At 43.6% G+C, this 26,525-nt stretch overlaps 1 protein-coding gene across 1 annotated transcript in view; it reads right to left on the reverse strand.

Annotated features, from left to right (window-relative positions):
- PLPP4 (phospholipid phosphatase 4) overlaps window positions 1-26,525 on the reverse strand; it is a 779,443-nt gene that overhangs the window by 490,762 nt on the left and 262,156 nt on the right. The window lies entirely within an intron of this gene.

The following is a 26,525-nucleotide window of genomic DNA, read 5'->3' on the forward strand; positions in this document are numbered from 1 at the left end:
CAACTTGATCCTAAGCCCAAGCCAATGCAATTTCCATGATGACGAGGACCATGCTCGATGTATCGGTTACAATTCTGGCCACTGATAACACCACCAAACTGCTTCCAGAACCCCAGCCATCTTTAACACTAGAGTCCACATGAGCTGGATCTCCCATCTCCAATACATGTCTATGCAATTCTCTGCAGATCTTTCCCACCACATTTGTCTTGGGTAGCATCTCCCCATCATTGGCCAACTGCATGAATGGTGTCACCATGTGCTCACTTTGTTCTTCGCTTCTGTGATATATTAGCTCTTCCACCTGATTGCTAACTTCCAAGTCTCATAACCATTAGCATATTTTGGGTAGTCAGCTTTTGTATTTCAATTTTGGAGTACTGGACCAGTACGTCAACTCTAGCCTGCTCATGCGAAATAGTGCAGACAAATTAGGAAGGGACAGCTCCTTGGAGAGAGGTTAATGCTGGAAAACAATTCTTATTGCACGACGACCTCTGTGCAAATACAAAAACTGGCCTCAAACAGGGGCTATTTAAAAATACTATCTGTCAGTCCAACTCTGAGTGGGTCGGTGGACCTCGAGACAGAACAAAGTTAAACCGACTTACTACTGAATATGCTTATGTGCCTGCATAGGAACGATTGGAGAACGCTTTGCAGGTGGCTATGGCACACTAATTACATCCTTAAAAGACCATCTTGAATTATAGTCATCCTGAAACACACCACTTACTAAAAAGCCACAATTTTCAACCGTGTTACTAAATTAGGGTTTGCAGGGTTGAACTATATGGGAATGTGCAGATAGGAGACATGTATCTAGATGTGGTCGCTCGATATTTAGAATCACATAGACAGCTTTACTATCTTTGGCATTCATGAGCCTGTGGAAAAGTTCCAAATTTAATTTTGTGAAATTTAAAGCGAAGTCATAGCTCGTATTGAAAAGTCATACAGGATACAAGCAAAGGGACTGCTCAATGAGAACCTCCATGCACTATATTCTGCCCATATGAAAACATCTTACCATAATCCAAGTCCTTTTTATTTTACTAAAATTACATATACTTGCACCCATCCCTCTTCATCCATTGGTCTGTTCCAGTGTCATTCACATTTTATCCACCCAGTACTGTGTAAAGCATGAGGCAATGGTTCAGCCCACTTCTGTAGTTGGCTATCTTTTCTGTGAATAACTGGATTTCTCTCTTTTCAAGGAGCATATCTGCGCATAAAGTAGTTCCCATCTGTGCCAGGAATTACAATGGTAAAATGTGCTTTCGCTTGTAGGCATTTTTATTTATATTGGCGAGGACCAAGCAATGCCCCCAACAACAAAGTTTTACAAAAACCAGGACAAAACAAGCATTGACAAAGCTAAAAGGCTGGCAGCCAACACCAGACCTATTGGTTTGCCAATATTGTTTCAGTGCGGAATTTCCTGATTAGGTTTCGATGGGCATCATTTATAAACATTTGGTTAAAACCTGGCTTGTTAAATAATGATAATGTTTGCCCTCTTTTATTCCCTTCCCTCCCTCTGTTTCTCCCGAAGCAAATGTGTGTAATATTCTGCACGTTACCCACCTCTTTCCTTATTTGCTCTGATGCTCTATGGAGCTGATTCACACACTACAAAAATATACAAAATAATATAGAAAAAAAAATAAACGTACATTGCATGCTGGAAAACATGCAATATAGAAGAACAAAAGGATGTTTACAAAAGGCTGAGTGGACATGGCAAGTGGCCTAGAAACGGGCCTTACTCGGATAGCGTCCCTGGCAATAAGAAACTTGGCACCCTCACCATGGATGTTGATTCATCAAAATGCGAGGGGTGGCAGAAGTGACATCACTTGCCAGGTGACTCCCGCCTGATGGCACAGGAGGTGACATCATGCAAACTTTGACCTGGTGACATCACAGGAAGTGACATCACCTGTCCTTTGACCCACCCTGATGATGTTATAGGAAGTGACATCACACGGCATTTGAATTGATGACATCACAGAAAGTGGCATCATCTGACCACTGGACCCCACGAAATTAAAGGAAGCAACATTCCATGACCTTTGGCTTGGTACTATCACAGGAAGTGATTCATCTAACTTTACTGTCCACATATTCAAAATCCATCACACACACATACAGAGACAATGAATCATATGCGTGTAGATCGGTGTATAGAAAATGTTACATAAAGCAAAGGAAATTTCAAAGTGTAGGATTCACATGTCATCCATACAGGTAGGAACTTTTTAGGAATGCTTAGTCTGGAGAAGAACAAACTCAGGGTTCAGAACATAACATAGAGGTTAGGGTTAACTTTAATAATAAGATTGTATTTCTACCCAAACAAACCTTTCTTAGCAACATCAGGATAGAAAGACTGGGAAAAACACATAACGTTCTAACCTGTACAGTGCAGCTTGCATGCAGCTCTTAGATGGCAGTTAATTTCTTACTGTGCTAGATTACGTATATAATTTATGAACTACACAGTAACAATATAATCTCTGTGACAAAGCAGTAACCCACTCAGCTAGCCACATAAAATATTGTTCTTTGATATGCATGGTACACGTTCTTTGCAGCAGCCATATTGACCCTCTGCGCCACCTTAGATAAGTGAAAACTGCCACTATAAAAAACTTGCATCTCTCTCCAGCAGGTAAATTAATAAGTCACCAGAGTACACTAGACATTTTTATTGTTGCCCAAAAACTGCTGAAAATACAAGGAACTTTGCATTGCTTTTAAAACTGCTGCACTGCTACTAAACCAACCCCACTAACAAAACCTGCCCCCTCAAACTTCCAGCCTCCCGGGGGAAATGCCAGCCTATCACCCGATGCCCTGTATGGGCATCCCAGCCTGAGTTGTGTTCAAACCAGACAATGTCTTGTTGGCCAGTATACTAGCACTCACTGACCAGCGTGCACATGTTGTGGCTACATGGATGCAATATTTGCCATAAAGCAATGGCAATTTATGTGTTATTCCATTACCTAAACAATGGCTAGACCACTATTAGGGTTGAATCTAAAATGTGTGCTGTTTAACAATCATTTCAGATGTTTTGCAGGGCACGTGAAATTCTTGAGTCAACTCCGAAAAACAGATAATCTTATCTTACTTTACTTGCTTCTGTTAGAGGTTTGCCCAATGCCCACAACTCATATGAGTCACAATGACCAGCACCATCACAAGGGGAGTCGGAGAGTTGAGACTCTAATCGAGTCAATGTGATGACTCAGTCCGTCTCACTCTCAAACAAACTCACCGGCCCCGCAGCCCGCCTGAGGTCCGACCGTCCGACTCAGTCAGAGAGAGACAATTAGGTGACAATTAATTGAAGCAAGTCATTGGTTCTAGTCTGTCACCCTTGAGTCTTGACATCCGGCACCCACGCTGCAGGCATGAGTCCGACTCGACTCCGAGTCCGAGGCCGCGCCGCATTAGAGTGTCTTTTAGTGCCATGCAGGGGCAGGCCAATAATTTTTAGCAGGGCCGTCATCAATGGTAGTCTTTTTGTTCTACCAGGTTGACCGCGCTGGGACCGGTCAGCGTTCTCAAATGCGGTGGTACACATACTGCACCAGGCACCACGTCCTCATCTAGGGTAGAGTGCAGCAGGTGCACACTTGCATGTACACACACCTGCTGCTAGCTACAGCATGCGTAGTTAGTCGCCGTTCAATCATGCCCAGCCCTGCTGCGCGTGCTTTGTGCTCATTTGCTCAGCTTCCTAGTCCAGGTCCAAAGCAGATTCATACAATGTATCAAATTAGGGAAGGCGTGGCACAGTGGCCAGAGCGACTGACTCCAGAGTGCGGGGTTCACGGTTCGATTGCCGGCGCCAGCTCAGCATCATCTGGGCAATAGCTCACTTAGGGCCACATGTATCACTATTACAGGTAGCGATAACCTAATTGCGTATTTCTCCGAATCGCAGCTAGGTAATCGCTAAGCCTAACAAATAAAACTGTTTTCAGTTTCATTGGCGATTCTTAATGGGTCCCAAATAGACCTACCTCATTAATATTAATGAGGTAGGTCGCAATTTGAGAGCCATTAGGAATCTACGCCATCACAGGGATGTGGTCTGCTGAAGTCAGCAAACCACCATGTCTGTGATTGCTTTTAAATAAAGCAGTCTTTTTTGTTGTTAAATCAATGCATCTTTTTCCCTAAAGGAAAATGGGATGCATTTAAAAAGAAAAAATGAAACTTTGCAGTTTAATTTTGGAAGAGTAGGCAGTGGTCTGTGGTACCATACCTGCTCTTAAAAATGTTTTTACAATCATTGACAAAGGGGAAGGGGTCCTTTGGCAAATGGGTTACCACCTACTTGAAGCAGGTGGTAAAATGTGAATGTTTTCCAACCGCATTCACAGTCACAAAACAGTGATGCATACAGTTAGAATTCGGTATTTGGAAGGGTAGCCCTAAACACGCACCTTCCTAATACCGAATCGCAAACCCATTTTGCGATTCTGTAACAGGTTACTGAATCGCAGATTAGGGTTTGCTGTATCTAAAAAGCATTTTTTGAGTTCGCAAACGGGCCGATTCTACGAATCGGCCCATTTGCGAAGGCAATAATGCTTGATGTATGTGCCACATAATATCCCCGATGACCCCCAGAGCCTTGAAACCTCAAGGGGTGATATGTTTGCGCTTTATGAATATGGATTATTATTATTAGTAGTATTACTATTATAAAGTCAAGGACTGCAAAGGCCAGCCTGGTCCGGGGTCACCATAGCAACGAGTGAGAAGAGTTCCTTCCCCCACCCAGGCCCAGCTTGCCGGTCATCATGATGTCTCTGGAGGCAGCGCTTCAGCACAGCAGTGCAATCAAGCGCCGCTCACACTGCAGCTGATTTTATGCCACCAGAGCACTTACCAAGGTTGACAAACAGCCAGGGGTCGCAAGTAAGGTGGCAGGGGTCTTAGCGGGTGGCTTCGAGGTCGCAGTTGCGCCCCTGGCAACCCCTAATTGATGTCCATGACCCTCACTGTTGCAATTGGGGGCTCACTATGTGTACACAGGTCAGCGACTGGGTAATTACATCAAAGCAGTGACTGGCCTCCGAACACAAACACCTCTGCAGCTTCCCCAACGAGCCTCATTGACTTACAGCTTAGCTCCATTGTGTTGGAGTCAAGTTGTTGTTCAGCCGATGGGGTTACCGGTGCGTAGCAGCAGGGAGGGGGAGGGAAATGGGAGTGGAAGGAATGAGCTTAATGGGGTGTAAAACGGCATCTACAAGTAAAACAAGCATTGGCATAGCCAATAGGTCTCGCCTTTGGGACCTTATAAGTGTTTAGCAATGCAACAGTTGCATAACTAAACACTTATAAGGTCCCAAAAGCGAGATCGATTGGCTATGCCAAGCGACCGTGCGGCCGCGAAACTGATCGCGATCAAACATCAGTGAAAGTAATCGCGGTAAAAGTGGCACGCTCACCCGCGCACATGCACTGCAGCTCTAGGCTGGCCGGGTAGCACATTTTGGAGCCCTCTCAATAAGTCTCGCCAGACCAGCGCATGCGCTGGGTCAGGCGAGACCTAAAAAGACGTTTAAAATCAGTTTGAATGGAATCATTTGAAACAAGTTAGAGGTATGCTGCTGTCTGCTAGACCTTAATGCAAACAGCTCTGTGTGGCACGCCGAAGATTGGCACCCTGGGCCTAGGCCCAGCTTGCCGATGCCAAAAGCCGACCCTGAAATGGCCCTTCCAGAAGGTGGGGCTTAATAGTCCACAATCCATGAGCTGTTCGGAGTGGTCCACAAACAGACTGGAAGTTTCGGTAATAATGCGGCAGGGCCACATTCGCTCAAGGTGAGGATATTCTGTGATACAAGGGTACTTACACTAGGTCGGGCTTAATTATAAGAGAAAAAAATACTTAATTATTGATGAACGAGGAACGTGTCAATGTAAAAGTGTTATTTTTCCTCATACACTAAAATCCTTTGCACTGGCCTGGGAGCCAAAATATGGAAGGAGAATCACTTGCCACAGCATCATTTTGGCACAGAACGTGGCAGGTGAATACTACAGAAGGATCATCTGGTTTCTCAGTGACAAATGCTGAAACAATGTTGATTTGTGCCATCCATGTATCTCCTATGTTGAGGGTCTTAACTATAATTTGATGTGGCACTCAGCTTTTTCCATATTTCACCGTGCTGTAGGGTGTGAGGCATATTTGAGGGACTTGGACTGACATAGGGTGGATACAGAAGACTTGGACCACACAGAGGTATAGTTCTTGGTTTTGAGAGGGGGCCAAGTTCTGGTTAGCATGACCAGAGGCATAGCTTCCATTGATGCACAGATGCACCGTCACTGAGGCAAAGAGACCTGAGGGGCCCACTGACAGTGGCGGCTCATCCGCTGAATCGGAGGTGCGCCGCCCCACTGCTCTTAGAGCAGTGAAAAAGGGAAAGACAAAAAGATAATAACAACGTTATTATCATTATATTTTTCGCTGCTGCGGGGCTGGGTTGGGCGGGCGTTGCTGGTGGGTCAGGGAGGAGGAGTGGTTTGTGCACACACGTAAGTGCGCATAACTGCTTGCCCGGCCATCTTGGCCCGGCCAAATAGTCCTGCCCACTTTCCATATTCCCCACCAGGCTGTAATGCACAGCCTAGTGGGCAATATGCACAGACTCCCTGACCCCATCTGACCACCGATCTACGGTGCTTCGACCAATCACAACGCTGCTTTGAAGTGTTGAGTTTGGCTCAGGGGAGCCTGTGTGCCCGGGTGCGTCCTGCTGCTTCCGGACTGAAGTCTGGAAGAGAAGAGAAGCAGAGATAGACGAGAGACGCCAGAAAAGGTAACTGGGTTTAAAAAAATATTTTTCACCCCGTCCCCCACCACCCCGCCACCCCCGTTCTCTGCCAGCCACCACTGAACTATGATTACAGCTGAGCGCGGCTGGACTGGAAACCACAAAATCCAGCCCTGGCAAAACATTTCAAACCAGCCCCACCAGTTCCTTCTCATTCCGTCATTGCGGCTCTGCAATCCCCACCACCGTCTGAGACTGCTGCAGTTAACTGGAGTGAGGTGGAGAATGGGACCAGGGCGCCATCAGCTGCCCTGAGCCTTAAAATACACGGCTCTCAATCACTCCTGTCCCCCGGGAAAACGGCCGACGGAATGAACGGCCACTCCGGCCCTGCTAGATGGGTACAGCATTACTGATTTTAGCATTCGCTCTATCGTGTTATTTCCCTTTTCAATTTATATTATTTAGAATAGAGTCAGAAATGTGTGCCTGTGAAAATAATGTCATTTAACCTCAGCGAACTCTCTCTCTCTCCGTGAAACTGCAAGATTTAAGTATTCACTCAACTCCCACAGCCCGGCTGTTCCTGGCTGCGCTCACACGTCCCTCTCGTCTGAACGTGCCGCGCTATTATTCATACAACCTGAAAGATATTTATATCCACAATCTGCCTTTTTAGTGCCTCTCTCCAACAGATGGTGTTGAATGTTTTGTGTGACTTAATCGCTGCATTTGAGTAATGTGAGACATATGTTTATGTCACGTTTGTAACGTGGAATATATCTCAATTCTTCGAGTTTAACACCCAAATTATACAAAACAAAATAATAATGTTAACTTGTGCGTGACAGAAATCAAACGTTTGATGTCATCATCCAGTCACCTTGAGTGGAATCGGCGCACAGAGGAGATTCTTGTCCTGGGGTCCAAGGACCTTCTCAGAAAGTAACAAGGGCCGCAACACAGGACCATGCAGCCACCGCAAGGGGGGCGTGGGGAGGGGGCAACCGTTCCATTGCCCCCCAGCACTCGACGGGGCCCCCGTTTAGCCCAAGAGCAATGAATATCTGTAGGATATGCGAGACTCAGGGCCCCTCATCACACTCTGAGGGGGGGCTATCATTTTGCGTTCTGCAAAGTGCAGATTATTTTTGCTGACTAATTCCTTGCATCGTTTACCCCCAGTCACCCAATCTTTAATTTGATGTTATTCTCCGATGTTTAGCTTATCCTTTCTTCCGGTAGTAAAATCTGTGGCAAGAGCTGCTTCCCTCCACAGCGCCTCCTGGAGCCATTATGTCTTTTATTCCCTGAAGATGACTCACTGGTGGTTGGATCCCAGGCAAACGCCAGACTCATCCTCTGAGTTCGCTGTGCGCTGCTCTTGTGGTAAACACCCACCCCTAGATCAGAGACCGAGTTGAACGCCATCAACCGCCTCAAATTTGGCCTCTGTAAATGAGAGTTGCATCGCTCTCTTACACCAGGTCCTGCAGCCTCTTGTGACCCGGTGTCCCCAACGCAAGCATGCATGAGAAGCCCCGCAGCTTTCATCCACACACTCCCTCACATGAGCGCCACTGCACTTCAACTGAGCTCCCTCACCGGGTTGAGGGCGGCGTACGAAGCTTTCGACTCGTGGCGTCAGCTTCAAACTGCAGTTGTAGAAGTCCCTTACTGCCCTTCTCTGGACAATCTGCAAGCACAGTCCCTCTGCAGTGTGTGCACATGGCCTACGTCTGAGCGACGCACAAACACACTAGCTCTGCAGTGTTGCATGTGTACAACCTTTGCGGAATGCGGAATCACGCCACCTCTGTGGATGTGCACATACACCACCATTGCAGAATGAAAGGCACACTGCTTCTGCCCATGTGTATATACACTACCACTGTATGATGCACAATCACCCTACACCTGAAGATGTGTTATATGCTACCTTTGCACCGTGCATAAACACTGCATTTGCAGTATGTCCATACAAGTTATCTCTAATGCACAATGCCTTTACCGAATATATGACGTTACAACGCATGCTTTTGCAACACAGTCTTTGCATCGCAACTACCATTACATTGTATGATTTTACAACGCATTTCATTACAACGCATTTTTAAAAACTACCATTACAACGCATTCCATTACAACGAATACCATAGCAACCCATACCATTACAATGCATAATACCTTTAGGGCAAACAGTAGGGTAAGTGTTGGATAGTGTAGGGATACAAATTACTATTCCCACTCCAGTGAGTGCAACAGTAGGGTAAGTGTTGGATAGTGTGAGGTCAAAATTACTAAGTGTTGGATAGTGTAGGGGTGAAAATTACTATTCCTACTGCAGTGAATGCAACAGTACAGAAAGTGTTGGATAGTGTAGGGGTAAAAAATACTATTCCCATGTACCCCAAAACCCATACCCACCCTAATACTAAAAGAATCCCCATTACTTACCTTATAATGCGTTGTAATGGCATGCGTTGTAATGGTATGCATTGTAATGGCATACGTTGTAGTGACGTGTTGTAATGGCATGCATTGTAATGGCATGCAATGTAAAGTCAGTTGCGTTGTAACAGTTGCGATGTAAAGGTAGGTTGTTGTAATGGGTGCGTTGTAATGTATGTTTCCTGCCTTTACCACACAGGTAAGTATTTTGTTTGATAATATAATTGTAATACTTTTTTTTCCTTAAAAAAGGGTTTAGGAGTGAGTAGTGGTAAGGGTAATTTTGGGGTTTAGGGGTGAGTAGTAGCTAAGGGAGGTAAGGGTAATTTTAGGGTATACGGGTAAGTAGTGATAAAGGGAGGATAGGAGTGGGAAAAAAACATGGGGGCTTGGAGGGTTCCTTCCATTCTAATTGTTTTTAATTTCATTATGAAAAATTAACAAATGATCCTTTTTAATTTTGCATAATAACATTTATAATAAAATATACAGCAAGTGATAACTTATTAAAAAAATATATAAATTGAAATTAAATGAATAAATAAAAGAATGCAAAACTCGCATCAAATATTCGGACACATTCAACAGAAATGATACTGTAAGGGGATGGTAGGGAAAATGAACATTTGATGTATTTTAATTTAAAAAAAGTAGAAATGTTAAATTAAGTTAAAAGTAAATAATGTTTTAAGTTTTAGTCTAGGCGTGTTGCTCTTTTAAATACTATAATAGTTCAAAGTGAATAGGAATTTGTGGAAAGTGATTTACCATATTTTAAATGAAAACAATGAATATTCTTTTTTTATTTTTATTAAAAATGAATTTTCTTAAAATCTTAAATTGCTTTGTAGAAGGCGATCTCTGCCACGGAAGTGGATATCTCCAAAACATCCAGAAAGTTGCTAGTGGTAACTTTACAGTCACTAAATCAGAACAGCAGTCTCTACTCCCTTATTTGATGGGGTGGAGACTCGTAAGTTTGCATCTAGGCAGAGGTCTCCGCATGAAAACGATGAATTCTGTCCATGAGGAGATCTAACCTAGATGTAGATCTACACGAGCAGAGATCTCCACATGAACATTTGCCTTTCTCAACAAACTGCGAGCTGTTGCACTATGAGCAAAACTGCCACAATAAGTTCTATGTAAAAAGTTATCAATATAATTAACACTATCTACGATAATCTCCATATTCTTGAGCTTCCTTCGATGCGAGCGCACTCACTCTTTGAAAACGCTCAGAGCATTGCCAACATTTCTCTGGCACAATCAGCCTCCCAGGTTTACTCTGTGGAAACCACAACTGCCAACAAAACTGACTGAAAGCATTCTCTGAATGTAAAGTGCTCCCATCTCGCCTCTCTAACCCGGCACATCTACTGATGGATACTCAAGCAGGAGAATGAACGAGTGGAAGTAGAAGCTCTGAAAGTACCTTGACTGGTCCTGCTGGCTGTGAGAGCCCTCTGAAGCTGATCGTGTTGGGTGACTATCAGAAAGCGTCTTACCTGCTTTACATGCTTGTTTGTGGAAGTATCTGGAGATCCATTGTAGGAATATCTCCTTGCCACGTCCTCTCTGGTTCTTCGGTGGCATGGAATTAAATCCAGGTCTGCTTAAGAATAATGAATGGAGGTCCAATGAGGTTTGACTGTTCTCAACCAGTTTGACCAGCACGAACAATGAATACTAAAAGCACTCAGGAACCACTTTCTCGCAGTCAAGAACATAATCTACTCTTCTCACATCAATGTTGTAGTCTTATATCCCGAAGATGAGAGCTACAATGATATTTATTGTCACTCGTCTATGCCATTATCACCAGTATTCTAACTGAGTTATTTCTGTTGTTTTCCACAAGTAGTCATGTGACCTCCAATACATATATACATCTGTGTACTGCTTCAGGACCAACCTTGGAACAATGGACTCAGTGAACCAGTGAGATTAGCGGTATCTGTTTGCGGCAATTACTTCGAATGAGCTTTCCTAGACTGGAAATTATATGAAATCTAAATTATTTCCTTCAACAGAGTAGTATGGATCTCAGCTTGAAAGGCCAAATAGTGCTTGCAGGGCAACAATCATTACAGCAATGCAGAGGAGATAACCGCACAGTTACACATAGATTGTGGTTCTCTACCAAAATCTGCAGTTTGTTAAGAGAATGTGTACACAAGAAGCCATCTGATCCTAGCTGTGGATAGCTGTTTATTCTTCTCTGTGTTCATGTTGGATAGTAATACAAGTCTGAACAGTCTGCATACTCAAACAAAAACTCTACAGAAGGACAAAAAGGCAGTGGACATTTAGTAAAGCCCATCTTAAAGTTGGAAGAATAGCATTATACATCTCTTAATCCATTTTCCAGGGTCAGGAATCAACCTGTCCTCTTAGTGGAAAGCATACGAGAAGTACTCGGTATTAAAGTAGGTTTTGAATATACGTCCAGGTATTTTTAACAATTTATTCTCCTGCCAAGCCAACAGGACCCACGACATTGTTGTGGCAATAGATTTCTAAGAACTTTCAGGGTCAAGAGTAGCTGAACTCAGTCGAGTCCGCTGGGGTTTCATTGCTCCTATTCCAGTGTGAGAGGTCGTCAAATGATGAGCATGCCTGGTTATGTTATGTTATGTTATGTTAAAAGTATTTGTAGAGTGCACTGTCACCAATCGGTTTCTTGGTGCTAAATATGGGAGTAGCCTACTGCCTGGTTGGTTATTCATTTGCCTGGGTAAACAACCAGGTCTTAAGGTGTCTCCTGATGACAAGGAAATTTGTACAAGATCTGAGGTTAAGGGGAAGGGCGTTCCAAAAGTGAGGGACTAAAACCAAAAATCTACAACTTCCTAGTCTCTTCAGTTTGTAGGTAGGTGTAGCCAGGAGGTTAAGATGGGTTGAGCGTAAGTTGTGAGCAGGTATATATCTCTGTATAAGGTTGAAGACAAATTTCAGACAGGTGCCATGCAGAGATTTTAAGATGAAACACCAGATTTTTAATGCGCAATGTTGTGTTACATGGAGCCAGTGTAGCTTCCTCATTAGAGGAGAGGCGTGTTGCCATCTTGACTGATGAAAAATCAGTCCGGCAGCCTGAGTTTGCACCAGCTGCGATCTTTTAGTTAAATACACTGAAAAACCGAAATAAAGTGAGTTGGCATAATCGATGTGGGAAATGACCAGAGATAAAACAACCTGAACAAGAGCTTCTATAGTATGGAATCTACTGATTTTCCTGATCTTCCGGAGCTGGATGAAGCAGGTGGAAACTACCATCCGAATCTGCGATTTCATGGAAAGGTCTCAGTTTATTGTAACACCAAGACTCTTACCTCAAGAAGGTGGCATTGGGGGTGAGCCTAGCTCGACTGGCCAGAAATTAGTGTTCCAAGGATTGCAGACACCACCTATCAAGATCAGTTTGGTTTTATCACGATTTAGCTTTAGATGATTACTATTCATCCAGGTGCGTATATGTAGCATAGAAGTCTGAAAATTTAGAATAGAGTCAGAGGTGTTGTCGATAGTAAAAATAAATAAATTGTAGGCCATGTAAACGTGCTCACATTTCTTTCTCATAACGATAAAATCAGAGGGAGTAGATACAGATTGAACAGGTGCTGGGATAATGAAGATCCCTGTGGCATCCCATAAGTAAATTTAACATTATGGAGAGGCAGACTGACTGGGAATGGCCATCTAGAAAGGACGTGATCCAGCTGAGAGCTGGTCCCTGAATTCCTGTGGCACCCTGTAAGTTAATTTAACATTATGGAGAGGCAAACTGACTGGGAATGGCCATCTAGAAAGGACGTGATCCAGCTGAGAGCTGGTCCCTTTATTCTTGCATTCCTGACACGGTCCACCAGAATTCCGTGGTCGACCATGTGTACAAGCCGTGGATAAATCAAGGAGCACCAAGGCTTGAGTAGGACCCTTGTCTGCTTTGTTCCTTAATTAATTTAAAAAGGTCAGGATTACTGCCTCGGTTGAATGAGAGGGGCGAAAGCCTGCTTAGTGGGAATCAAGGAAATGGGACTGTTCAATAAAGGAGCAGAGGCAGTTTGCCACATGAGTTTCCAATACCTTAGCCAGGAAAGGGAGCAGAGACATGGGGCGATAATTTAGTGGGATCAGAGGGTCTGCACCAGTTTTTTTGATAAGGGGGACTAATACTGCTTCTTTAAAGGCTCTAGGAATGCAACCCTGTGTTAATGAATCGTTCAAAAGAGAAAGGGCAGGGTCAGAGTTGGCTGTGAGAGCTTCTCTCAAAATGTGAGGGGGACAGCTGTCAGCAGGAGATCCAGACTTAACTCTGATCAGCAATTTCTGAAAGACTTCTCTGCTGATTACAGGGAATATATACAGAGACTGGGGATTTCTCAAAGCCGTTGGTGGAGCATCACCGGAAATGTTAATGGGGATGCTGGCATTAATAGTAGTGATTTTATCAATAAAAAAGTTATTCAAAGAATTGAAAACTGACTGAGAGGGAGCTAGTTTTATTGTAACTCTGTCAGGATTGGTTAGATCAGTGACAATTGCAAATATTTCTATAGATTTATTGGTGGAGTTCAAAAGCTTGGTAAAGAAATAAGTGTCTTCAGTATGTAGTATGGCTTTTTTGTATTCTTTAAGTTTGGCTAAGTAAATGTCTTTTTTATAGTTCCATCTCCACTTCCGTTCTGTTCAGCGCAGGGCTAATTTTTGAAGTTTTAGGTATTCTGAAAGCCATCTCTGGGCATCATGACGCCTGACTGTTTTAATTTTCGTGAAGGGGCGTGTTTATTGCTAGCTGCTGTTAGCCAAGCTGTAATGATTTCCTTATGTAGGATAACAGAAGGCTGATTGGTGGGTACCGTGGTCGCCAGCGAGTTACAGAAAGCATTAATATCGATGTGGCTCCATTTCCTTGCCATTAGCCCCTCCTTGGCTGGGGGTTTGGATATTGTCATATTGTTAATAGAGAACTTTATTAAAAAATGATCAGGCCATCTGCATGGGAACACTGTCAGGGAGGACACCGTAAGATCGCATGTCCATATTTGATTGAGGGTGTGTCCTTTTATATGTGTGGGGGATGTCACATGTTGGACACAATTCAGCCCACTAACTAAATCGGTCATTTCTAATGAGCATGGGCCACCGTCACATTAATTAAAATTGCCAATCAACAGCATTTTAGAATGGTTGATGATTAAGTGAGATATTTGCTCCCCCCCAATGTATGGGGGAAAAGTGGCATATTCTGGGGGGCCTATACAACAATACACAGATTAACCCCTTCCCCGCTCATGACGGAACCGCTCCGTCATGAGCCACGGTTGCCGTGTGCTCATGACGGAGCGGTTCCGTCATGCCACGACCGTTGGCGGCCGCTCCACCTACGCGGCGCTGTTTCCCCGCCTGTGCGGGGGGACAACGCAACTGGGCGGAGTCATGACGGAACCGCTCCGTCATGAGCACAGCTCAACCGTGGCTCATGACGGAGTGGCTCCGTCATGAGCACAGCGCCACTGCGCTGCCCCCCGCACCTCCCAGCGCTGCGGCGGAATTCCCGCCGCAGCGAAGGGGTTAAGGGTGTCAAAACAGAGTCAAGTTTAATATCTAGATTATCCTTGATAAGTTAAGGGTGAGACGACATTTCAAAAATCTTTTGATGACCCTCGCCAAAGGAAGTCTGAACTGCAAATGGATAGCAGTGACTAAGTAACCTTAAGTAGTTTTTTGAGTTATAGGTCTCCAGATTGTATATACAAACAAAGGGGAGAATGGAAGTAACTCTTGAGCAAGTTCTCCACACAAACTCAGTTAACAAACACAGATGCCTGAAAGAGAAAGAGAATGTAGTGAAAGAGCCTCATATGTCCTATATGTTAGATGAACTGCTCAATGATTGCAGGACCGGAAGTATGACCCTTAAAGGATGAAAATCCTGACCCACTCAGAGGTGGTTTGCTTCATAATCGGGCCCCTCCTCACAGGGGAGCTCTTGGAAATAGAATACAGTCCAGCTGTCTGGGCCTGGTTGCCGAATGAACTGGCCTGCATAAACTTCATTCTGAGCCTGTAACACTTGACTGTTAAGGTTTCAGTGTTTATTACTCGTGAGTTAACTGCCTTTCATCCCTCCCTCTTCTCCTAAATGCCTTTTAAATATTTTTAATTTCCCTATTGTATGTTAAATTCTAAATTATAATTGCTCCATTGCAAACATTTGCTTTAATAGTTAATTAGTGGTCCGCAATTATGTTTGATGTGTTTAGAAATATATTATTAAGTATTTTATGTATGCGGTACACTACATTCCCTGGAGTTATCCGCTTCATTCCACTAAGCAATCTCCCATTCATTAAACTCAATTCATCTTTGACTTCCCCAAGGAAGCTTTCTGCTCTTCCTCTACAGTTTTCTTGCAAGAAAGACATTCAAAACTAAGCTGTTAAACTTCTTAAGTGTATATCCATCACTTCAAAATTCTTCTCGTTTTGTAGGGGATATTCACAAAGGTAAACTTACACATGAGTAAATTTACACATGTACGTTTACTGTCACACTTTTGAGTAAGTGCACTACTTTTGGCTGTTCACCATTTACAAGTGTATAGCTAGGCAAAAGTGTAGACTTACATGCTCCCACCCAATGAAACATGGGTGGCGTCAGTAAAAATATAATATACAACTGTAAAATACTACTAGAAATTACAACTGTATTTGATGTTCTGCACACTCAGCATAGACCTTGGGGATCGGGAAGGAGATCCCCCTATAGTAAAGTAAAGGGAAAATAAAGTTTATGAATTCAGAATAAAATTTGGCAAAGTCGAGGAAAGCCTTGCGATCTGGCCAAACCACAGTACAGAAACAGTACTCATTGCTGCCAGAGACAACATCCACGTGATTTTTGAGAGAGGCCACAGGGCAGCCCTCCTTCTCTTTGACCTCTCTGCTCAATTTGACATGGTCTCACACCCCATCATCATCAGGCACCTGCATAATATTGGCATCCAAGGGCCCACTCTCATATGGATACGCCCCTTCTTAACAGATAGAACATAAGCTGTAAGCCTGGCACCTTAACGCTAGGAAGCCTAAAAACTCATCTGTTGAGTGTCTCAAGGTTCATCGCTCACCCCACCCTCTTCAACGCATACATAATCCCTTTGGCCAATGTTATCCAAGCAGTAGACATCAACATCCTCTCCTACTCAGACAACACACAACTCACTGTTGTAAGGAACTACACTGGCTTCTGATACACAAACTCGATCAAACTCGAACAAACTCGATCAAACTTAATTGATCCAAACTCCTTGCAGACACATTCAAGGCACTTCATAACACAGACCCCACCTACCTGATCAGTCGCTTCTCCTTCCACCAACCACCCAAAAACCTCCACTCCGCAGGACTCCTACTCGCACACATCCCACGCATATACAGAACCAGATCATGAGGACAGTTGTTCTCTTATGTCACTCATAAAGGGTGGAGTGACTGCCAACTACAAATCAAAGCCTTCTCCTCTCTTCCTGAATTCCACAAGAAGTTGAAGAACTGGCTTTTCAATTAATCAACATACCCTGGGCAAGGCTAGGCACACGCACCTGCAGAGCGCCACGATACTCTCATGGGTGATAGTGCACTTTACAAATGCACATAACATCCTTATCCTTGAGTGATGAGCCTTCCTCACTGCTTCTACTAGGTCATGTTTGGTATCACTTCATCTTTTGGTTTGGTATTTCAAAGGTCATCAATAGATCTTATTTTAGTTTGACATATTCTTCTTTTGACTGTTAAATCTGCCTCTTTCAGTCTCCTGGGTATACTTTGCATCGTTTAATCATGGTTGGTTACATCTGATCCATAAGCTAAAATATCATTATGGAAAACTAAAGAATTCAGTAGACCCTACAGGAAGTGCTGGAGAACTGCTGCGGCAGAGGCCAAACCAAATAACATCCTACAATATCAATACACTCCCATAAGTGTTATGAATGAGGTAAAAAAAACTTAAATTGGGATTTAGTTCAAGCTGGTGGTATGCTCTAGCCGGTCAATGACACTAAAACAGCTAGCCTCTCCCACCAGATGGAGAAGTTCACTGATATTGGGAAGTCGGTGGCTCTCTACCCGGGTGTTCAAGATTAGGTCCCTCAAGCCAACTCACAGCCGAAATGCTCCATCATCTATCTTGTTAGCCAATAGATTATGTATCAGCCACGCCCAGGCCTTGTTGATTTTAATGACCTCTTAATATCAACATTTGTGCAACTCATTTCTAAAAGATTTCCTCATTAAATGCAGAATAGACTGCAGTTTGTGAGCCACAGGAGCCGCTTTATCTTTTAATTTAATTTTCTGTTGGAAATTCTTCAGATGACTCAGGTTATCAGTTCAGAAAGTTCCCTACTTAGAATAGCACTACTGAAACATCTTTCTACCCCAAAAAGAGATCAGCTTTAATTGGTGTGGATTTTAATTCAGAATTCCTTTTGGTGTCTCTAACCTAGTCAGCTGGAAGGTCATTTGGTAATTAAAACTTTTTAACAGTGGATCTGCCTAGTTGTACATTGGTTTGCAACTCACCTAACTGCTGAGATCCCCATATAATGAGAAAAAATGTCGGACAGACCTGGCTCTTTGGCAAAAAGCACTTTTCATACTGGGTGATTTGAGTCCCAACTGAATTTAAAATTAAAACTACAAGTTCCAAAATGTATCTGCCCTTGATTATATAGCCTGATTGAAGAAAGTGTAATATATGACACGAGGATGTATGTCACAATATCGACCAGATAAATATCTTAACACAAAAATACAGTGTAAAAAATACTGATAGAAAATATTGACTTTATGTGCTTATAACATAAATGGCATAAATATTCAGTACAAAAATATAAATAGCAAAATATAGTAAATATAACAAATATTAAATTCCAAAAATAGGTGGAAACAAATCGTATTTCGCAAAAAAAGATTTAACAGTAATATTGTTTGAATTGTTTTTTTATATCTTTTTTAAATAAAAAGATTATATTTAATACAAAATACATTTAACTAAATAAATTATTTTTTATTCAAATGCTGAATGTTTTTTACGTTTTTCCATGCAAAAGAAAACAATTTCAATCTCTAAAGATGCAGTTTCTAAAAATTACCAATATTATGTTTGAACTGTAGTTTTAAATAAACACATTACTAAAATTCTGTCCATTTTTAAAACAAACTACTTTTAATTGCAATATAATTGATATTACTTTTTCATTGACAACGCTTATTTATTAACATTAAATACATTTATTATATGTGCATACACCTATATTTATTTAAAATAAAATGAACAATACTGCAAAACAGAAATATCACTTTATAATAAATATACCAATTTGTAATTAAAATGTATAAATCAAAAAGCGTATGCATTATTTATATAAACATTAACAATTATATATTTTATTTTTCTATTGTAAAACATTTTTAAAACTATTTTACAAATGAAATAAGTATTTACACAATAGTTTAAACATTTAAGATTGGGCAAAAACATTTAAAAAAACAAACATATAAAGCTACGAATTCCAAATTAATTAATTGAGTGACAAATACATTTTTGAGATTCATATTTACTATTTTAACTCAAGTGCTACTAATATTGGGGTAAGTGCATAAATAAATCAGATTCAAAGACTGATTTATTCTTCAGTGTGTGACACGCCATTCATCAGTGCAGCTAAGGTCATTACGTCTGCCACCCTTACCGGAATACCTCCTGCTATATTGTGAGATCACAGCATGCTTGGTTATTACCACACCTTCACAGTGGTCACCACCACAGCCAGAGATTTCTTATTTCAAGGATGGGATCCATCTTCTAAATTTGGACTGTGATGAGGACAAAAAATAATGACTATTACAAATGAACAGGTAGGGCTTTTTTTCTTTTGCTCCACTGCAGCTTCTGTGGAGGCACAGGAGGTTTGGTGATCCAGGAGGAGACAAGAGATCACCAACAGCCCCAAAGCAACAAGAATAAAGTCAATTGAACATGTGCATTCGAGGGAGACATCAGGAAATTATGTAATCCACGGTGAAACACAGGACCTACACAGATCCAGAACAGATTCTAGACTGTGAAATGAACCACTGGACAGAGTGAGAGAATGGGTAAAGAGCCAAACCCAACAGACAGATCTCATACAGCAACCACTGGAACTGATCACAAATGAGACATCCACCATTGGAAAGAATAACCAGACATAGAAAGCTAAGTCATGAGAGACAGGAATTTGACCCAGAGCATTGCGGTAGCCAACATACACCCAGACAGCTGCCAACACAAACAAGACAGGTGTCAGAGAACTAGTCCTTGATCACAAAAATGCTGGAGGCACAGAAGGAAGCAGACACCCAAGCTACCTCACCTTCAAATACACCACAAGGCACAGTCAAGACAAATGCATGAAGAAATATGGACAAGCTCCCACACCCGTGTCTCCTAAAAGTACTCATAGACAGGCCGGCAGGAGCTAGCATCAGGGGTTGGGGAGAGACCCATTTGAAGGAAGACAGTACGGAGACCCTGGACAGGGAATTTGACAACCAGCTGACAGGAACCACCTGTGAATGTCCAAGGAACCAATGTGCTAGTCAGGACAATTTAGGGGCAGAGTAATTGGCACTGGGGTACAGGTCCATCAAAACAGGGAAGATAAATCCCACAAACAAGACAGTACAGAAAGAGGGGGGAAATGGAGGCCACCAACTTCCAATCCATGCAGAACCAGGGCTCTGAGCCAGGCAGGGGTCAATCAAGCAAGCATCACCAAACCAACCTTAGTCGCAGATGACAAAGAGACCCCAGGTCACAATGTGAATAGGAGAGGCCAGGCTGCACTTGAAAATAATTGTCTGAGTGAGTAGAAGCCTAGGTGAGGCTCGAAGGAAGTTTAGTCCACCGGTCAGAAGCAGGTAGGATGGAGGACCACTGGATCACAACTCCTAATGTGCTTCAGCAAAGCACAGAAGAGAGAGAGAGAACTGACTAGCGACCACATTGCTCAGCCAACATGGGACAGAGTACTCAGAAAGTGAAGCCATTTCATCGCAATGCACAACAGACAACAAGCACTACCGGCCCCACACCATATGCTACCACGATGCCTAGCTCAGAAATCGGGAATAGTCATAATTCCAACCCAAAAGGAATCCTTGATGTGCTGGTGGTAGTCACTGAGTGCTGTTTTGTGCATGACTCTGTCGGAAGGGTCCTTGGTGATGCTACTACTCCACCAAGGAACTCCTGGACCTTAACTAAGGACACTATGTCACCTGCTGCTTCAAGTCCTCCCCATGCTCCACCAAAGGACCCTTTACCTGCCACCACTGCTGCTCCTCCTGCGACGCAGAACCACCCACCCACATACTACTAACAGCCCGGAACCAATCCACTGCATCCTGCTCAACACCCGATCTCACAGGAAACATGCCACTGAAATCTGGGACACCATCACAAACCCTCACCCCAGATAGGGCCTTCATCAGTGAGATGTGGCTCAACTCCACCTCGAACCCAACATCACTACCGCCACTCCTGACCGCTACAAGATGATACACAAGACCACCCCAACAAGAATGGCAGAGGCATCACCATAATATTCAAGGAATTCATCCAATGCACCACCACAAATGATGAGCCAGCGCATCTCATGGAGCACCTCAATTTTCGACTACAAATTATCACTAAGACAAATATGAAAGGCACCCTCACATACAGACCAATGGGACCCCGACCAGCTTTCTGCGATACCATCATCAACATTATCTCCCCCTTACCATTGACTCCCTCTACTACATCCTGCTTGGTGATCTCAATTTCCATATCAAAGACCACATGGACACCAATACCACCTCCCTCCTGGAGAACCTCAATAACATCGGACTCACCCAACTAGTCACCGAACCCACGCACAGGCTGGACACAGCCTCAACATCATCTCCTCCTCCAACGACAGAATCAAATTCACCCACATCATGGAGCTCACCTGGACCGACCCCACATTCATCCACTTTACCATCTCCAACTCCCAGCACACCATCACCAAGCACCACAGCGGCACCCACTGTAGCTGGGGCAAAGTAACCTAGAGCCAATGGAAGCAAGCTCTCAGCGCCACACCACCCGACAGGTCTGCTGGCCACAACCAAGCCATCCACAACTTCTCTACCTAGATCAACATATGCGCAGACAGAGTTGCCCCTCTGAAACCGGCAAAAACTAACAGAACTTCAAGACAAGCAGGCTGGTACACCCCAGGGCTCAGAACCACCAAACACAATTGTCTCCTACTCGAGAAGCGATGGTGCATCACCAAGAACTCCCCGACAGAGCCGCACATAAAACAGCACTCCGCGACTACCACCGGCACATCAATAAAGCCAGAAGAGCAGCTATCACTGACTGCATAAACGCCGCGGCCAACTACACTAAGGAGCTCTTCAAAATCATCAAGGAGTTCTCCAACCTGGCAGCTACAGAAAACACAGTCCATCCTTTCCAACAACTGTGCGACACCCTATCGGTCTACTTCCACAGGAAGATTGCCAACATCTACAACTACGACCCCCAATCCACCACGTGCAACCACGACAACCTCATCCAACCAATGAACACCTGCCCAGCCATAACAACCAGGTCAGCATTCAGACCACCACGACCATCATATCTTCCGTACACTCCAGGGTACCCATCGACCCCTGCTCCCACCATTTCTTCAACCTCGGAGTCAACATAATCAGCACTGAACTGAACACCATCCTCAATGCCTACATTGCCACAGCAACCTTCCCAGATGGGTGGAAACACCCAAAAGTCAGACGCCTCCTAAAGAAGTCATCCTCCGACCCCAATGACCTTAAAAACTACCTCACACAGGCACAATCTATTTTATTTGACAGAGATGCTACGCATGCCTCAGGCAGCACAGTACATCTGTTAAAATGTGGCTGTCAGGGCGCATGTCAGTGCATCCCTGAAGCCAATGAAAAGCCACACAGTGCAGCAGGATCCCAAGCGCAATCCCCGCTTCTTATGTGGATGTGCTCTCAGTCTAACCAAGAAGCTGGGAGAGGGATTGAGATGGGTGTTTCCCTTTTGAATCCGCCCTTGCTGCTCTGTTTGGCTCCTCATTGGGAATCATGGCTTGCTGGTTCCAATGACCAGCACCAGATTCCTGTCCTGCTGCTGCTGTGGAACCTCCGAGTTGCTAGCTAAGTAAGCAAGGTATTTCTCTATACATGTGTCTATGTGTTTGTGACTGCGTTTGTGAGTGACAGTGAATGGGATTGAGTGAAAATGTGCGTGTGAGTGTATTTGAGATTGTCAATGATAGCGAAAGGGAGTGAGAGTCTGAGTTTGAGAGTGTGTTCCAATAAGTGACAGTGAGAATGAGTAAGTGAGTGAAGGAGCATGAGTGTGTTAGAATGAGTGATTGATTAGAGGTTGTGAGAGGGAGAGGAAGTGAGTCAGGGGTGTAGCTATCAATAAAGCAGCAGTTGCACCAGGGCCCAGACTTAGTGAGTGTATGTTAGTAAGTGAGAATGAGAACCACTGAGAATGAGTACATTTGTGTGTGAGTAACAGTGAGTGGGAGTGAGTATGAGTGAGATTGCGCAAGTGAGGGAAGGTGAGTCAGAGTGAGTGAGGGAAAGAGACTGAATGTGATAGGAAGTGAGCATGAGTGAGGCAAGGATCACCAGCCGCCTCTGAAATTTACTACTGCTTGGAAATCAAAAACATTGGCAGTAGTAGACTTGGAAAACTGCACCAGTCTCAGGTTAACAGGTGTTGTACTGGCAATCAAACACCCAAAAGGTGATGGGAATGACAGCTTGCAAATAGTCTAACCAGTGGAATTCGCTCGGGGTAGTATTCCAATCCACTGTTTTTTTCATGCTTTGCCACTCTTGACAGAGGCTCACCAAATGTAAATCAGTACTGACAACGTCCATCTCGAACCTTGGTCATCTCATAGCTCCACCCTGCAGACCACTGCTTTTTTAGTTGGAAAATTCGAGATTCACCCTCCCCCGAATCTCAGTGACTAAGCTACAACCCTGCAAATAAGGGCTCTGAAAAACCAAAGTGGTGATTGTCTGAGCCATTTTGCAAACAGGCTTCTTGCTTCATGAACAAAACCAGTAGTAAAATATATTTCACTCTAATGCATCACACAAAGCTTTGACATTGCCAGTCATTTTGTTTTTCCAATTAGTGAAAAGCTTTATAGCAGCATTCACTAACACACAGCAGAGACAGAAGAGGTGAATAGGTACACGATAAGTAGCACGTTCTCTTTTTACCATATTAACACCTAATTTTATATTCTGTATTCTTATTTTTTAACCTATATTTTGTATTCGAATTTAGATTTTTAGTTAAAACTCAATATTTTTTTTCTGCAACAACAGGTGGGAACAGTACAAACTTCCCTTTCTCACAGAATAGATATAGATCGAGTAGAAGCACTCCAAGCTGTCCTTCCCCATAGAACAGGAACAGCAGGAGAGCAGTGGTGCAAGCTTCCCTTCTCACAAAACAGGTACAACTCAGACAGCCAGTGTGCAAGATTTCCTACCTCGAACAACATGTACTGGTTAGGCAGCCGACAAAGATAAACTTATTTCCTATTTTCGCAGAACATGTTAAATTGAGGAGCATCTGTACTTCCTAACAGAACACATCTAGCATGAGAGCTGAAAATGAAGCTTCCTTCTCTCAAAGAAGACAAAAGTAGAAGCTTCACCTCACTGCATAACAGAAACAGCTCTGCAGTAGCAGTACAAGCTTCCCTCACTCATTGAACAGCTTAGTCACCGTGGTATGCAGGTTCCACATACATATCTCTGCAGTGGGTGCTTAATTCACTTAGATGAGCAAGCGAGTGTGTGAGTGCTCCTCCCATGCAAGCGTCATTTGTAGTCCGCATACTTGCTGTCACTCTTTCACTCATTTTTTTATTAGCAGTGCCGCAGTGATGAGTCTGTGGTATTCTTAAACTCTATACGAGTCCTACTGTCACTGGTGTAATACATTATCTTATCATATCCTGCTGCTACCTCTGAGTATTGCTGTTAATGTTAGGGCTTTTCCTATCACACATAGATGTGGGAAACACCCTGCTCAATGGCATCCCAGAGACCACCCTTGCTCCCCTGAAAGGCATCCTTCCTGCAGCAGCATGGCTAATCAAGGGGATGGAGAAATCTGACCACATCACCCTTGCATTGAAGGATCTACACTGGCTCCCCCTGCAAATGCAGCTGATCTCCAGAATCAACTGCATCACTTACAAGGCCCTCCATACCAAGACCTCTATCTACTGAGTTAACAGCATCTGGAAGTCAAGGCCAGGCGAAGCACTCCAACATCAGCGGATTAGAGTCTGAACCCTGCAGGCAGGGGTAAACAAACAAGAAAACAAGCCTTCCCAGCCTATGCCCCCGGGTCTGGAAATACAGCCCCTCCGACATCAGAAAATCCCCAGCCTCCAGCAATCCATGAAATAATTGAAAACTCCCTCTTCTAGGATCAACTATATCATATGTGCTGACATTTCGCCCCTTCCACTAGCACTACCTTCTCCCTCTGTTCCATCTCTACATGTATCTCCACTTGGGCTTGCCCTGTTCATTTCTAGCCAGCTAGGTTTGGGCTTTAACAATTCCAAAACATACATAAATAGATACATATAATGTCGGTAGCTCGTGCACACAACCCCAGCTGATATTATTTCCCGCCAAGCCTGCTGCTATCGCTTTAAGTTCTGCTGTCATTGGATGCAACTTCGGATAGGCTTTGTGTTGCTTCTGCCCATCACACAAAATGCTGTCCTTGTCTGCCAATGTGACTGTCTGTGCTACTTAAGTCCCTACTGCTGGCTTGATACTAGCAGGTGAACATCAAAGGTAATTCAGGGAGGGGACCAGTGAACACTGAAGCCTCCCACCCCTGCCTCCCACTAACCTCACAAGCGGAATGGAGGAGGGGGGTTAGCTCAGAGACTTTGTTTACCTTACACCCACCAGCTTCATTGCCGCTTAGACATCCCCCATCCACTGTTAGACAGCACGGTGAGGGGTGTGTTTTCCTTGAGTGCTTATTTTTCTTGTGCAGACATGGTGGGTACCACAGTGTCCTGGAGCAGACCAAGCTTCACTCACTCGCATGAAAGATGTAGCACAGCGGAAGCACTATCAAAGGAGTTATGGTAACTCCTCTTATATACATCCCTTACAAGAGGTTAGTATAAAACACTGGAGGGATGGCGGAGAGCAGAAGAGAGGGAGATCGTGAAGAGGGTTACTTTGATTTAGCCTGGGACACTTTCCTGGCAGGGGTTGGGCCTGGTTGAGAGACACCATTGGGTCCTTGTCCACTTCATTAAGTATGTACTGGCACAACGAAGGGGGACATAGAGTTAAAAGACATATTATTTATCTTGAAAAATACCTATCACTCCTAGGTCTGACACCAATTTAGCAACTAGTTCCTCAACACCCAAGCAGCACCCATAACAGCAACCTCTTGTGTAGGAACCACATTGCATTTTTGTGTCTCTGTTAAATGCTCGCCGAGTATTGACCCACGCTTTTCCCTTTGTGCTTAAGTTGTGTTACTTCTGTGCTCTTGATTTCTTGTGTGTTTGGTAGAGTTTTGAGTAGGGATAGAGTGATGAGAACAGATTTTAAAAGGGAGGTTGTACCTTGTTCTCATAAGCAGTGATTGTGTGTGCCTGTTAGTTGGATGACATGGCTAAAAAGGAGGGGACATCTTGAGAAGGATGTTTAGGGATTCATAGTAGTCAGAAAGGTTTGGGACGAGTCAGAGAGAGAAGGGAAAGGACAAAGGGTTGAAAGGAGGATTTTTTAAATTAGCTTAAACACACATATATGCACATGACACTTGCCAAGTTTCTATTGGCTTGAGAAAAACCCTCTATATAGATACCCACATGTGCATAGAAGCCACAATATTGACATGGCCTGATGTGCACATTTATCCTGTGGTGAAGTATGCAATTTTTTTATGACATTTCTCAAAATGTTAGTAGCAGGCACAAACTCATCTATATATTTGCCTATATGTACAGAGAAGGGGAGACATCCATTACAACGCGTTCTATACACCGCTATACGTTTACAACGTGGCCATTACAATGACTTGCGCTGGATGGCGCTATACACTAAGGAATAG

The sequence above is a fragment of the Triturus cristatus genome, chromosome 1_2 (genome assembly GCF_964204655.1).
Source record: "Triturus cristatus chromosome 1_2, aTriCri1.1, whole genome shotgun sequence".
Classification (NCBI taxonomy): domain Eukaryota; kingdom Metazoa; phylum Chordata; class Amphibia; order Caudata; family Salamandridae; genus Triturus; species Triturus cristatus.